General features: G+C 36.5%; 1 long non-coding RNA gene and 1 pseudogene across 1 annotated transcript in view; both read right to left on the bottom strand.

The window, feature by feature from the left end:
- Window positions 1–16,455, bottom strand: part of LOC141461809 (uncharacterized) — a 182,717-nt gene that overhangs the window by 155,230 nt on the left and 11,032 nt on the right. The window lies entirely within an intron of this gene.
- LOC141462100 (U4 spliceosomal RNA) lies at window positions 1,319–1,445 on the bottom strand (annotated as a pseudogene).

Raw genomic sequence — 16,455 nt, 5'->3', positions numbered from 1 at the left:
CTGATCAAATTTAGTTTTAAATTGAATATATTTTATTATTCTAGAAATCAATTTAAAAATAAATTTATAAATTCTGTCCTAGACTCTGATAACTACATTCTTAATTCGCTAAATGTGTTAATCTTCAATCATGCATCGTTATATATTATTTGCATGTATCCGCAAAATTAAAGCAATAAACTTCTATTTATTGGTAAATTTATGTTGACTTGAATCTTTAAACCAAAAGAACGATAGATTATTGCCTATTTCAGGCATAATTTAGTAATAATGCCAAGCTTTCGACCTAGAGACCTAGTTCATGTTCAGGACTGTGGAAAATATTTTACAGAATACAGTTTACGATTACAGTCCGAGGAACAGAAGGAAAAAGAGACTGTCCTGTTTACGTTGGCTGGATGAGGTGGAAGAAGACCAGAGGATACTTGGGTGTGAGAAGATGGAGATAGAGCACAGGAGGAAAGTGGTTGCGGAGGCCGAGGCCATTGAAGGACTGTAGTCCTACCGAAGAAAAAGGAAGAAACGGGTAACAGCTTAGATAAGCGTAATTTATTATTGTTCTTATTATACTTTGGTTTTCACATATGATTTTGGTTTTTCCTGTACTTTATAATTCAGATATTAATAAATATTATAAACGGAAGGACAAAACAGGAATCGATGAGGAAACATTGCTTGTGGTTGGAGAGCTTCTAACCCACGATCGTCGCGGCGCCTAATGAAATAATAAAAAATATATGTATACATAAAAAAAGAGAAACAAAAAATAAACTTTGATATGAAAGGAAACGGACGAGTTGTGAAATGAGTGTTCTATAAGGGGCAACGTTCTCTATGAAAAAAACCATCGTTAAGGGAAGCAAAAGGGCCTTGTGGCGCGCTAGGGCCGGTGGGGATGAAACTACTGATGAAAGACTACTTTAATCAAAGGAAAAGGGGACGGATCAATTGCGCTGCAAAAGCCCTCCGCCTCTAACGTTCTTTTGGCCCAAGATACAAGTTTGTAATGTGCAAAGCTCTCCTCCACTGGTGACCACACTTCCAAAAAAAAACAAAAAACAGCGCCCATACACTTTCCAAGGAGTTGATTCATTATGTACACTATGGGATTCTCTCTTACATGTCCACTAATTGGAACGGCCGGCCCTGCCCATCTAGCTCCATCAAAATCGCTTATCCAATACGTCTCTGATAATAAAATATTTTTTTTGTTTTTCTACTTGGTTGAAATTAATTCAATAATTTGATTAGTGCACTTGCTTGATTTTCATTTTAAACTTGCACATCCAAAATCAATTTCTTGCAATAAACCATAATTAATTGAATATCTTTTTAACAATTGCTTTTCTAACCTCAAACTATTTACTATTAAATTTCTTTCAACAAGCAATAATCGCACCTCAGGAGACCTTCATTGGATACGATATTGCCACTGCGCAATTGATATTGATGTCCTAAATGGACGGAAACTTGAAACTCTGGTATTCATTTGTACTTCTTGGGAAGCAAAAACTGAGGCGCCACGGTAGCCGAACGGTTAGAGGCGAGACCTGTAAACCTAATATGTATTGTGGTACTGGGTTCGATTCCCAGTCTTAGTCCTTGGATTTTATTTAATGGTTAATAAAAGAATTTACAGTAAAATATGTTTGCTAGACGCCTCCGTCCACGACACCTAATTTGGTAGTAGGACGTAAAGCCCGCCTGAAAAAGTAGGCATTACTTTACTTTTATTTTACTTTATTACATTTCTTATATAAACCACTAGATAAAAGCCTAGGTCTAGACTAGAAATCGAACCCAGTACCAGAAATACGGGTTTCTAACCGTCCGCTTACCTTGACACCTTACTACATCTTACCCTGCATTAATAATAATTTCATGACCTACTGAATTATAATAAATATCCGTGAGCCGAATTCTGATCAGAACGGAAGCGAAGAGCTAACTTACTTGGCTATAAATTCCTCATATTATCGCATTAATAGAATCAGAAGCCAAAACTTGGGAATCGAACCGAGTACTGCATCAACTATTTACTACAGATATAATTTTCTTGCACCGCAAATGAACAGAGAAGGTCCAGTATTTCCATTAAATGAGCTGATATAAATGTTAGGTTATAATAATACCATTTCTGCAGCAATTTATTATAATAACAGAAAATTTATAGTTATAGATATTTTAATTAACCCCCAAAAAATTATAAATAAATAAAAAATGAAACCGAGCAGAGATCCTGCTACAAACACTTCAATCTCTGAAGAGATCACGAGAACATATCCGCCGAAGAAATCTAGTAGGATTATCAGAAACTCTGTAAGATGAAAGGTGACGAACAAGAGAATTATGAAGAGAGATAATAAAGATTTTTGGAATTTTCTGAAGCGTTCTTTGGAGATAACTTTTAAGATAGTGAGATCTTTGTGAAATGTTATACTGGGTTTCATGCATAACAGGGAACTAAGTATAGTTTAAAGGATTCTTGATTGAAATTCTTTTTCGTCCATTTTTTGAAAATCACTCGACTTCCTCGATTCAAACGAATGCCAAACACAAAGAAATAGACCGATCTGGCTGAAACTTGGTGTGTGTTCTTCCAAGAGATGCTACTAACTAAACATAACCTCGATACGCGCCAGTGGTGCTATCTCTCTGACTTTGCACGGACTTTTCAAACGACCCTCGTATGTAATTGGTGGCGGATAAAAAAATTAATTTGAATTATTATTGTTATTGTTATTGTTAATTTAAGGACGTCACTATCAGAGGTCAATGTTGCTCGGAGCTTTTTTTGCAGTTCACTTCCGGCCTTCGGACAGTGTTCTATCTCTTGCAGACAACACTGTCCATCACAGAACAGGGAGTTGTAAGTAGCTGCTAGGAGTAGAAAATCTAAGGGCTGGATTCGAACGCAGGATTTCCGCGATAATCACTGAGCTACGAGTAATTCTTTGTTTTTGGACGAATATTATTTTCATTTCTGTATGATTTAATATTAAAGTGTACTACCTGAGGACATAAAAAGACAGGACCTGAAGACACACATCCTTAGGTGTATAAAATACAAATTTAATCATAATAATAATAATTTTTTTTCAATTTTCTTTCTTTTTTTTTCTATTTTGTGAAGTTTGAATTTACTGTGAGACGTAGGATGTGGAGTTATAAGGCCCAAGGCTATATGCACGACACCAGGTGCGCTAGAAATAAAAATTCAAATTGATGTTACCGAAGAGGATTGGATGAGGTAACGAGGTTGTTCTGGACCCAGTGGGTTACGGCGGCCCAATTCTGCTTTAGCCAGCTTCAACTTTGATCGACTCTTCAATGAGTTTCTCATCCCATACCATCGTAATACTACCTATACACACCATCTACAAACTTCATCTACTCACCGCTCCACTAAAATAGGTTAGCTAGGGAGTAGTACCAACAAAAAAAAAAAAAAATAAAAGGGAGAGATTCTAAACTCTGAACAAAATAGCTCCCAAGTCTTTAATTCACTTTGTTGCAGGACCCTAGCTCTGTGAAAGCGGACAGGGAATTGATTATTACCTTCTCATGAATAAATATTACAGAAAAAAAGTTATTATAATTAAAGAAAATATGTATATTTTAGAACTATAACATGGAGAGGGTCTTTCAGAAACACTGCTCAGCTAATATCTATAAATAGAGCTAGCCATTTAAAATTGTAATATTATATTTCGATTTTTGTACACTAGGAAACCTGATTGTAATATTGAGAGCAAAATCCCTGATACTCGTAGATTTCTCACCATTTTCTTTTGGAGATTTTTCCAAATTCTAATCATTTTCCTTCAACTTATAAGCAGAAATCTTCTTCAAATTTTCATAATTAAGTTGATATTTATTTAGCCGTTTGTCTGAATAGGCCTCATGGGTTTATTCTTGAAGGTATCACACGAAAAATGTATTTATTTACACTTCTAATTACAGTCGAAGCTCTCCATAACGGACACTGGCGGGGGAAAGCAAAGTGGCCGCTGTTTGGAGGTGGCCGTTAGAAGGAGGTAGGCAAGTTTCATAATGAAAAAATATGGGTTTTTTTTCCAAACATCTATCTAAAAATTGTTTATTATTAATAGATTTAAAAACGTAACATAATTGCATAATTATTGCAGCTATATGATATGCATCAAATTTTTATTAATTATCCAAAAAATTTATCAAAAAACGACTTATTATTGACTTAATTAATAATTTTTATAATAATCATCACATTTATTCTTAACAATAATAATTTATGGTAAAATTATCACCAAACTATCATCTATTATTAGAAAAATAGAACAAACCTTTCGGCAAGTTGACGATGGCTCGATTTGGTTTTTGCAAAATCAATTCCAACACATTTATTTTCTCTTCTAGAGTTAACCACTTTCGTTTGAGAGACATATCGGAAAAAAATAATATTGTTCGTCCAAAGTAATATTGAAAAATGATTAAAATGGTACAAGATGTATGGAGCTTATATAGGAAACTTTAGGAAAAACCAGAAAAAAACAAAAACTTGAGAGGGGATAATTATTTTGATCACCTCGTCAAACGAACTTTTAATAATAAGGTGGTCGTTGGTGGGAGGTGGAACATTTAATCCGTTCCCCAAAATCAATGTCCGCGGTCGCTATGTAGAGTGTCCGTTAGGCGGAGGTTCTTTTATAATAGAAAGAGTATAGGAGTAAAACGGGGAAATCCAAAAAACTGTCCGTAAATGGAGGTGGTCGCTAGTGAGAGTGTCCTTTATGGGAGGCTTGACTGTATTCGTAATATTAATAAACACATCAATTAGTATGGTAGAAGTATCCTTTGATCGGGTTTCGATTTCGATTAATTAAAAATCCATTATGTAATCGACTAATTTATTCCAAATTAATTTACAGAATCTATGGGAAAATTATTCAGAGCGACTGACTTACTAAACAAGGATCACGGAGGCAGTTCAATATAGCAAAATATATTATTAGTGGACCAATAATAAATAAATCTATCGTATCGAAACCGATCAAAGAATACTTCTAAACATACTAATTGGTGTTTTGGTTAATACTTCGTTTAATTAAAAATGCGATAAAATACATTTTTGGGTGTAATAGTAAATCTAAAAACAGTGCCACATTCTTAGAGAGAACTGTTTCAGGTAAACATTTTGCCTATCAACGTGGAAAAATCCAACTTGACGATAGCCTAATGTTGGATTTCTTTTATTCTGACCATCCACAGGAGTCTATTTTGGAAAAATCCCTGTACACATAACTCTTACTTTTTTGGGTCACTTGTTAGCCGTAATATTTTTTTTCGGTTGTCTGAGGCCAATTCAAACGAAAGGCCGAATATGTGTCAACTTAGGCCTAATATAACAATCAGGTTTTCTAGTGTACATAAATTGAAATATAATAATTCAATTTTAAATGGCTAGCTCTGTTTATAGATATTAGCTGAGCAGTGTTTCTGAAAGACGACGTTTACACTTTGTTAGTAAACATGCTGATCTATACTTTTTGTTTTCTAACAGTTTCCTTAAAGAATTCGAACAAGGGCATATCAGGACGAAGAGATGTGGTAGAACCAAGATGTATCCACGGAAGAACCAAGTAAATAAGGTAATTACAATAAAAGTTTAATTATAGTGAAATATTACCCTATAAATCCGCTGTACTCTTAGAAAAATTGTTTGATCACACAATTCATTGGCTTGATTCAAACTGAATTCTTTGTTGTTACCACCACTTTTTGGTCTAACAGTTAGACCGCTAAAACATGTCTTTGAATGTCGTTCGTAATAGTTGTTATCATAAATTGGCAACTAGAGTTTGGATTGACTAAATGAGAGCGCTGGGGCGCACCGCCACATATTTGAAGGGCTTCGCTAAAATAACAACAACAAGGGCAGAGCACAGTTAGCTTTGTTTTAATTGCAAAAAGTTCTTAAAAGTTAGAACCGTTAATTACCTGCCATTCTGTTACCAGCTTGTTTTATGGCGTCTGAAACTTTCAACCAAACTAACTAACTTCTCAACTTCTCCGCGTTGGTCGTTTATTTTCTAAATTTTGTTTTGTTTTGTTTCTTTTTTTAAACTTTCTCATACTCCTGTTTACAGGGGGTGTTTCGATAGTGTTAAATTTCTGAATTACGAGTTCACCTGTTAATACATGAATAGCATATTTCTAGTAAGTTCTTTTTTAAAATGTAATGTTCTCTAATACGAGAACAATTTTATTTCTCACTAATCAGATTTAAAACACAAATTGTGAACTTTAAAGAAAAATTTAATTTAGTTGATTGCGGTCCAGTAATCTTCGTTCACTTCAGATTTGTTTTTCAGTTGGAAGTAAGTTTTCGTAAACGCTTTCAATTCTTTCTGTTGGTAGTTACATTACGGACTGTCCTTTAATGGTAAAGAAAGGTTGAAATTTAATTTGAAGGTGGTGTAGCATGCGATAATGCTGGCGCAGAAGGTGTTTAAAAAATAAAACCCTACGAGAGCATGCACGCGGACAGGAATGCAGGAATGTGTTCTCTTTATGTGCATCCAACACCCGGCCAGTCGTTCTCACAAATACAAAGGATCTGTTTCTCCTTCATTGTCACCATGCTGGAATTCCTTCCGTATATACAAAATAATAGCCAGGGATATATGTAATCATGTCCTGGAGTTCTAATCGCGTTTGTGATGTACTTCAGCTTTGGTAGACCAAAGGGCATTTTTTGCATCCTGTCCAAAAATGGGTATTTCTCGTCTTCATCAGAGGAAGAGGATAACTCAATGGTTACTACACTGAACGTCCACGTATAGATTCCAAGTTAGGGTCCTGCCATATGGAGAACTCCTTGTAGTTGCCTCTTGCGAAAGGCAGGAGCTACCTTGGCACTATTCTAACCCCAGTTACACATACGGGGATCCCTTTTATAGTCGCCTTTTACTACCGCAGTATGATTTCAATATTTTGCTATATTGAACTGCCTCCGTGATCGTTGTTTAGTAAGTCAGTCGCTCTGAATGATTTTCCCATAGATTCTGTAAATTAATTTGGAATAATTAGTTGATTCCATAATGGATTTTTAATTAACCGAAATCGAAACCCGATCAAAGGATACTTCTACCATACTAATTGATGTTTTTATTAATATTACGAATACAATCAAGCCTCCCATAAAGGACACTCTCACTAGCGACCACCTCCATTTACGGACAGTTTTTTGGATTTCCCCGTTTTACTCCTATACTCTTTCTATTATAAAAGAACCTCCGCCTAACGGACACTCTACATAGCGACCGCGGACATTGATTTTGGGGAACGGATTAAATGTTTCACCTCCCACCAACGACCATCTTATTATTAAAAGTTCGTTTTGACGCGGTGATCAAAATAATTATCCCCTCTCAAGTTTTTGTTTTCTTTTCTGGTTTTTCCTAAAGTTTCCTATATAAGCTCCATACATCTTGTACCATTTTAATCATTTTTCAATATTACTTTAGACGAACAATATTATTTTTTCCGATATGTCTCTCAAAAGAAAGTGGTTAACTATAGTAGAGAAAATAAATGTGTTGGAAGATTTTGCAAAATCCAAATCGAGCCATCGTCAACTTGCCGAAAGGTTTGTTCTATTTTTCTAATAATAGATGATAGTATGATGATAATTTTACCATAAATTATTATTATTATAAATAAATGTGATGATTATTATAAAAATTATTAATTAAGTTAATAATATGTAGTTTTTTGTTAATTGTTTTGGATAATTAAGAAAAATTTGATGCGTATCATATAGCTGCAATAATTATGCAATTATGTACGTTTTTTTAAATCTATTTATAATATTTAAATAGATGTTTGGGGGAAAAAACCTATATTTTTCATTGTGAAACTTGCCCACCTCCTTCTAACGGACACCTCCAAACAGCTGCTACTTTGCTTTCCCCCGCCAGTATCCGTTATTGAGAGCTTCGACTGTATTAGTATTATATTTAGTATTAGTAAGGGAAACTTAGGGCGAGTGTTGGTCTAGTGGTCAAGAGTGTGGCTTTGCGAGTGGGAGATTCTCAGTTCGAATCCCGCGCGTATGACTACTTTTTATTTGTTAGGAAAAATTGTTTATAGTAAAGTATGAGCTTCCGCCCCCGTACACGACACCTAATTGGTTGTTGGACGTTAAGCCCCGCCTCAAAAAAAATAGGCAATTACTTTACGTTTGAGGGAAACTTTTTCGGAAAATGGAATTCGAAGATTACCTGCGTGTTGTTCAGCTCGATTTACTCAAGCCTTACTGGCTTTTTTAAATTTTTTACACATTAAGTATTTCTAGCCTTAATCTATGTGGTGCATTTCTTACATTTTTAGTACGAGATAGGGAAACTGTGCAGTTAAGAGCATTGGGCTGGCCAACAATTTCTAGAAGCCTTAAATCGTGCCGCGGACTACGGGTAAAGGAGGCTGTGCTTTAATTAAAAAGAAAGAAAAAAAAAAAAATTTAATGGTATAGAAGGCATGCACGGGTTCAGGAATGTGCAATAACCCCCACCCTTGGCGCATTTCCAAAGAAATATTACTGCACTGGAACATCTCTTGCAATAGAGGTGTGCCTGTGTGTGAGGAACTGCGCAGGAGAACCAGAGAGAGGAACTCGTGCAAATTGTTCCCAAGCGTTTCTACTTTAGAGTTTAGTGATTAAGCATTTGCGGTTATCAGGCAACGAGAGGAGCCTGTAGCGAAGGGCCGAACGGCGCGCGGTGGATGGTGAAGGGCGCGCCAAGGGCAGGATGACCGTGTGTAATTTCCCTAGAGTAATGGCTCCCTCTGGCCTTTGTATTTTTTTGTCGCCATGCCGTTACTTCCATGGCTGGCCCCTGCCTTACACAACCGTAACAAAACCGTTCCTTTTCTTTTATCCCCACCACCCACACAAAAAACTCCCCTCCCTTCATTCTATTTTTTTTTTTTTTGGCAACTCTATCACACATACGCACAACACGCTGGCGCACATACACACCCACATGCACAGTATACCCCTTCATTTGGCGAATTTACATAAAAACGACTCTTGGAGGACTCTGGGTACTAATTGATTAAAATGCAAAAGAAATATTCTGAGCTTAATTGTCGGCTTTCGTTATTATCTGTAAGCGTAGCAAGGTCTTCTTCCTCGTCCGGCCGCTCTGTCATCCCATTTTTAGCGCTTATGCGCCGTCTAACCCCGGGCCACGTCTACACTAGGATAACCTCTTCCTTCTTTTTTTCTCTGCCCAGGCTGGGAATATAATTCCTAGCCTTACCGTTACCTCGCACATACAGGTCATCGTGGAAATCCTTAGGGAGGAAGGTTTATACTCTAAAAAATAAAGACAAGTCCTGGCCATGCTCCAAGCTTGGACCAATCCTAGGTCAACCTGGAACAGCCTATAGGAAAACCTATAACCTCTAAATTTCACTTTCTTTCACATCTATTTATATTAATTTTAATCTTTCAACGGTTGGAGAAAATTATTTGGATTTTTACAAAAACTACCGTTCTGTCCCCTCACAAGAGTTATTCTGTTAAAACGAAATATAATTCAACAGTTATTTATCATTGCGATGTGCATTGGTAAATGGAATGTTTATTAAAAAATATATATCGAGCTTAATGCTTATATCTGTTCTTTTATTAGCTTCTAATATTAATCTTTTAACTCTACAGGTTCTTAACACTGCATTGCCAATGCTCAAACTCAGTCAGTTACTGCCAATGTGGAGTCATATAGGACTCCATAATTTATTTTTATATGTTTTTACATTGATTTCAATTTTAATAATAATAAAATTTGCATTAAAGGATGAGAAAGAATAGGAATTAAGAACGAAAAACCAAAATTTTGTCTACAAATCGGGCTTTAACATTTCATGCAGAAGGAATTAACTTCAACTTAGGATCGCAGTAATTTCAGTATTTTCTAGAACCCTGATTTGACTGCCTTCTGATCAGGGGCTTTTTTATTTTTTTCAATTACTGTGCACTGTTGACACGGATCGGAAATTACCCTATTCGCTGCAAGTTTTTGCTGCAATTCGGACAAAGAAAATCAATTCTATTTAGAAAGAGGCTTTTTTGTACCTTGATACTTTCTATGAAAATTATGTAAATTTAACAAATAAGCATTTAGGCAATAATCTGGAGTCAAGTTAATGACAGAAAATCTACTTATATTATACCAATCAGGAGAAGTCGAAATGACTTCGATATATTTACGTGTAATGCCAATCTGGAGTCGAAAATGACTGTTATGATTCAAGTAAACTAATCTGCAAAAAGGAAACTAAGAATTCCACGGTCTTCAACTGGTGACTATCAAATGGTGAGAGAGTGGGGATAGCATATCTAAGAGCTTTTTGGGATAGCTATGAGATGTGGGGAAACAGAGACAATTCCTATATTTTTGGAGTCAAATTGACTCCGGATTGGCAATGCAGTGTTAAACGAACACTTAAAAATAATTATTGAATCCAATCTCCATACGGTAACTAAAGAATTAAGTATTCTGACAACCGCATATTGTTACTTATTTTAGCTCTGCTAATAAGAGAAAATGTATTGCTATCTTGTAGATTTCCCATTAAGATATTTCACAGGACAGCAGAAAGTCAAATTACTTTAATCAATTGATTGATTTGCACATACTGAAATCTTATTTGAGTTATTAAAACTATCCGGTAGGACAGTTGTATAAGGGGTGATCGTCAAAAACTGCACGAAAAAGCGTAACGTTGAAAAACACCCAACTCTGACAATTTTTTTCTCTTTTTCTATAAAAGATAAAATTCCCAAATTTTCTTTATAATATAGGGCAAATCTTCCTTTATAACTGTACTTTTTTTTTTTTCCAACAACATAGATTAAATATATTTCGAGAAATACGTTGCTGAAAATGGGCAAAAACGGCATTTTCAAAAAATGTTCTTGTTTTTCTTCTTCTTGTTACCTTTTTTGTAAATATTTTAAAAGTATTCAACTCTCCAACGAATCAAATAAGCTTTGTTTTCTAGTAATTTCCGCTCTGTTCCAACGATTTACTTAATAACCTGGTAATTATTAGTTCCAAAAGACAAGATGTCTACTATAATGAGGAATATACAAAAATTATTCTCTTAGTATACCCATATTAACTTGACTGTAAGAGATATTGTACAATTAGAAAAGCATCATATTAAATAGGTCGAATATAGTAGCGGGTGTCCATTAATAGGCGGAAGACCAGGTTTTTGGAAATTCACGAAATAGAACCTTTGTCTAGCGTTTTCAGCCCACCGATGATTCGAAATTTCCAAATATTGCTGAACTAAGTCAGTGACTTAGGAAAAAAACAAAACAATGAAATCTTAAATTGAAGCCAGAACATGTCGAACCAATGGGAAATGAAGAAGCTAACATCCTGGCCAAGAAAGGCGCTTTATCTTCCTTCATGAAGCCTGAATCCTTCGGTGGGATCAAGCAATACGCTTAGTTTGGGAGAAGCACAAGATGGTGCAGAAAGCTAGCAAAAGTAGAGCGGGTGAAGAACTGTTCACAGCAAATTTTAATCGAATAGGCTCCGGATGGATTTCTAAACAAAAAGCATTATCGATTAGAAGGTCCTGGAACGGGACAATACCTTGCAGATTCTGTGCGAAGTTGAAGAAGACTCCAATTTATTTTCTGATGGTCTTCAGAGCTGTTATCCACCAAAGATCTAAATTCCTGGGTGTTTATAAATGTGTAGGATGTACCTTGCTAAGAACACTATCAGAATCTGAGCTTCCTTAAGAGTCTAGACTTGGACGGAGTGCTGTAACGTCGGCATTATTAGAAGGCGCAGCAGATCTGTAAGGGACAGTGCACTACACCCCTCCAAAACATGAGGGATACAAATTAAGAGCTTCGTTTGGCCAGTAGGGTGGGGTCCATTGCGTCCTCTCGTGGAATGTTTGTAATTTAGGGAATTCCTGATATGATAGAGCGTCCCTGTTGTGTATTAACGTCCTCCACAAATAGTTCCCGAAGAGTACGAACATTAGAGTACGTGTGAATGCGTTAAATTCCATTTGGTTGTATTTTAAAAATCAGAAGAACAGCCAAAACTTCGTAAGCAAAAGTAGTGGTTTAAAAATTGCATACCTTGGGTTACAATTTAGGTTTAAGCCACTGGTTTTGACAATAATTTAAGAACACACATGATATGCGATACAAAATTTTAAGCACGTGTGCTGTAGCATCTCATGTGACAACAGAAATACATGTAAATAGTTACACTGTATTTCTTTGTCGAGGAGAATGGGATTTAAAATGGGAACTCTCCGAGAACATTGTTATATAGGAAGGAGATGAGTGTGCGACCCGGTAATGTATTAATGCACTCTACAAATTGGATTAGGACGGCGGGTGACACTGACGTAAACATATTTAAGGCGGGAGAATAGATTGAAGATGTGCGGGGGCATGGAAACACGAGCAACCCTTTATTTACTTTCCGAATGCGATCTCCCTCTCTTTACATTAGGCGGGCTAGCGCAGTGGGTGCGCTTTCCCAGGGCGAACCAATCTACTGACTTCAGTTTCTCATCTAATCACAGCCCCTGTATCTTCCCACCTGTCCGCTCGCCACGGCACTAATTCAGAATTAATTGCTTTTTAGTTTAATTACTCTTGTAAAGGGAGTTGGTAACAAGAAACTGTCACTCGTTCTAAGCTCTGCAGGCGAAATCCTCTCCTACAGATTGAGGGCCTCTTCCAAAAAAACTATAACCCAAAACATTCACCGTAGACTTTGCCTAACAAATAGCTATTTCAAATATCGCAATCAAATTAGCTAGGTTAGATTTTTGAGGGCATGATCGTAAAGACTCTTTCCAACCTAAAAGATTTATTGTGACTCCCTTAATGTGGATTTTTTTAAACAGATAATTCACTTAACCCTCAAGGAGGCGCGCTAGTGAATTTTGCTTACCAACTCGACTATTTCATAGTTTTCTTTGATGGAAGGTTATAAAACACTTCCACTTAATTTGAAGTTCAATGAGTGATTTTAAAAAGTAATACAGAGTAAAGTAATCGCCTATTTTTTTTCAGACGAGGCTTAACGTCCAACTTCCAATTAGGTGTCTTAAACGGGGGCGGAAGCTCATACTGTAAATAATTTTGAAACAAATAAAAAGTAGTCATACGCGGGATTCGAACTGGGGATCACCTAATTACAAAGCCACGCTCTTGTCCACTAGACCAGCGTTTCCCAACCTTTTTTGGCTTGCGTACCCACTTGGCAGTACATCATCCTAAATTGTACCACTTCGTAAAAATGATTGTATTTCGTGCAAATTTCTTATTCCGAGAGTATTATTTTACTATTACTATCTTTATTTGTATAGAGATACAATGTATCCGTTACAAAGGAGTTCCAAGTTCACTTTATAAACTTTGTAAAGTGTAAGATCTTACTGTCTGTGGTATTTCCCGTGTGGATTTATTAAGCCCATTTCTCCAAACAGTGGGACCATACTAATCAAAATTTTTGTTACTAACGAGAATCTTGAGTTCAAATATTTTAATGTCAACTTGTTAAATTTGACGTTTTATAAATCAGTATAACAAGAAGGACATTCTATATATATATATATATTTTTTATGCCAAGTCAAACAAAACTGGTGTTAATTAATGTCCGACGAAGGCATCTTATTAATCGAGGTTCCTTTTTTTTGCCCTGTAGGACCTTACAGTGAGGAGCGACGCGGGGGTAACAAGCAATTACAGGCGTCCCTCGCACCTTCTTTCTCCAGCGTACGTCATCTGCGGCCGGCCAGCGAGATGGATGGGCAGAGCACAATTACTAATTGTCTTGCTAGGCAGGCAAAAAAAAAAAGAGGCGTCTGTCCGGTAAACGAGGGCATCAATCTTCCTTTCAGTGGCAGAGCTAACGAAGGCCTCAGCGAGGAGAGTACACACAGCGCCATCTTGTGTCCTTTCTGCTCGACCGGGGCTCGCCCACACACCCCCCAATTTCTCTTTAAACCGTTCACTAACAAACGCTCCGTGCATTGCCTCGCTCCGCAGTCAAATGGGGGGGGGGTTCTAAAACACGTTCACACATGCACACAAATAACGAAATCACTTTATGAAAAGCTATTGAGCGTAACTTAATGACCGCTTTTTCCCGAAGGGAGTCCCTGGCGTCCAGGAAAGGTGGCCTCCATTAACGGCCAAGAAGATTGTCCTCATTCCAGTCCCGCTAGCAATGGGGAGGTGTTTTTAGTTCTCCCAAACTCGGCCACGTCCATTTCGGCCAAGCTATTGTGTTTTTAAAGGCCGTGCTACAGTCATCTCTGGCAACAAACTAGATAGTATACCTCCACCTCGTCGCCTTCATTCTTATGAATTCTATTTCCCAACACATCATCACCCCAACAAGTCTATTAAAGTATTGCAACATACATTCTCGCTGAAATATTTACATACTCACTTTCGTTTTATTAGCATTCTAAAGTTTTAGCGAACTTACTTCCTTTCTTAGGCACAAACTACGCTTATATTCTATAAGCTTGTTTTTTTAAAACCACAAAAGTAGCGCGGTTACTAGGGAGCCTGTAGCTGTGGCGAATCTTCTCCTAATGAACTTCTCCAAATATCGGACTTATCTGCATCATGATCACAATACAGGGTGTTCAGCATAAGACTACCGTTACTTTGGGATGCTATTCTGAGCATCATTTGCAACAAAAAAATCTGTATAAACTGTGGCTCCATTCTGCTCCGTTTTATAGATAGTTTTAATTTTTATGTTTTTTTCAAGGTATTACAACTTTTTACAACTAACTACATATACTAAATAATGTGAATAAAACACAGATTATCTTGAACTACACAATAAACTTTTGGAACTAGGAGGCTGTGAAGAGCTAATGAATAAGCCGAGAACTTAGTTATCGCTCTAATCTCCAAACTGACTTGTTTTATCTTAATACGGCTTATTAAATGAATTATTGGAACAAACAGAAAAGATAGTTTAAAGTTTACATTTTCAAAAGATATTTACAATAGTAGTCGATCAACTATCATCATGCCAACGTATTCGAATGTTGAATATCGTGATATGTTATACATCTGAACGTTCTGAACGCCCTGTTGAGGTTACTACTCCAGAAATCATTGATAAAATCCATGATATGGTGATGGATGACAGAAGAGTGAAGGTGCGTGAGATTGCTAGTGTTGTGGGCATCTCGAAGGAACGGGTACATAATATTTTGCATCAACATTTGGACATGACAAAGCTATCCGCAAGATGGGTGCCGCGATTGCTAACGCTTGACCAAAAACGAAATCGTGTGAAGTGTTGCAAGGACGGTTTGCAGCTGTTCCAGAAAAATCCGCAGGACTTTAAGCGTCGTTTCGTCACTGTGAATGAAACATGGATACATCACTACACTCCTGAGACCAAAGAACAATCTAAACAATGGGTTACCAAGGGGGAATCTGCGCCAAAAAAGGCGAAGACCGTTCCTTCGGCTGGAAAGATTATGGCGACTGTCTTTTGGAATTCGCAAGGAATAATCCTCATCGACTATCTGGAAAAGGGTAAAACTATTACAGGTGCATATTATTCATCGTTATTGGACCGTTTGAAAACCGAGCTGCAAGAAAAACGCCCACGATTGGCCCACAAAAAAGTCCTTTTCCATCACGACAATGCACCAGCTCACACCTCAGCAGTTGTGGTCGCAAAATTAATGGAAATAGGGTTCCAACTCGTTTTTATTCAAACGAGGAGGTGATTGCAGAAACGAATGGCTATTTTTCAGACTTGGACAAATCCTATTATTCGGAAGGGATCAACAAATTAGAGCAGTGTTGGACGAAGTGTATAAGCCTAAAAGGAGACTATGTTGAAAAATAAAAAAGGTTTACCCCAAAAAATTAAGTAGTTTTTATTTTTGCACGAACTTTTCAAACTTCGTAAATGGTAGGTAACACTTAGTACGAAGATGGTTTTCTTTATTTTGATTTGTGCTTTTTTTTTTTATTTGTTTTTCTGTACCAGACTCAATCATTGTACAAGATCTATGTCTATATCTAAGTTTTTGGTCTTCAATTATAGCCAAGATTCTGTCTTGTACAGATAATATAATAATTCTGTAAGGACTAATTTTCATTTTTCACTTGGCTATAACTTTTCTAATTTTAAGCACATATAGAAATAAAATTTACACACTACTGCAGCTAAATAAGTACAGCAATAACACGACCGTAATTAACAAACAAATTTTCTGACTGGACTCAAAATGAATTTTGACTAAAGCTGGCCCCCATCTTTCACTAGTAGAATTACGAAAATGACATAAGATTGATTGCTATACTTTTTTCTAACAGAAGTAAGAGAAAGTTCCAAGTACTGAGACATCATGCAATTTCTCTTCCTTTTTTT

The sequence above is a fragment of the Rhodnius prolixus genome, unplaced genomic scaffold (genome assembly GCF_049639745.1).
Source record: "Rhodnius prolixus isolate KJV_2025 unplaced genomic scaffold, Rpr scaffold_12, whole genome shotgun sequence".
Lineage (NCBI taxonomy): Eukaryota > Metazoa > Arthropoda > Insecta > Hemiptera > Reduviidae > Rhodnius > Rhodnius prolixus.
The sequence above is the reverse complement of the archived record's forward strand: the minus strand, read 5'-3'. Positions and strand labels throughout refer to the sequence as shown.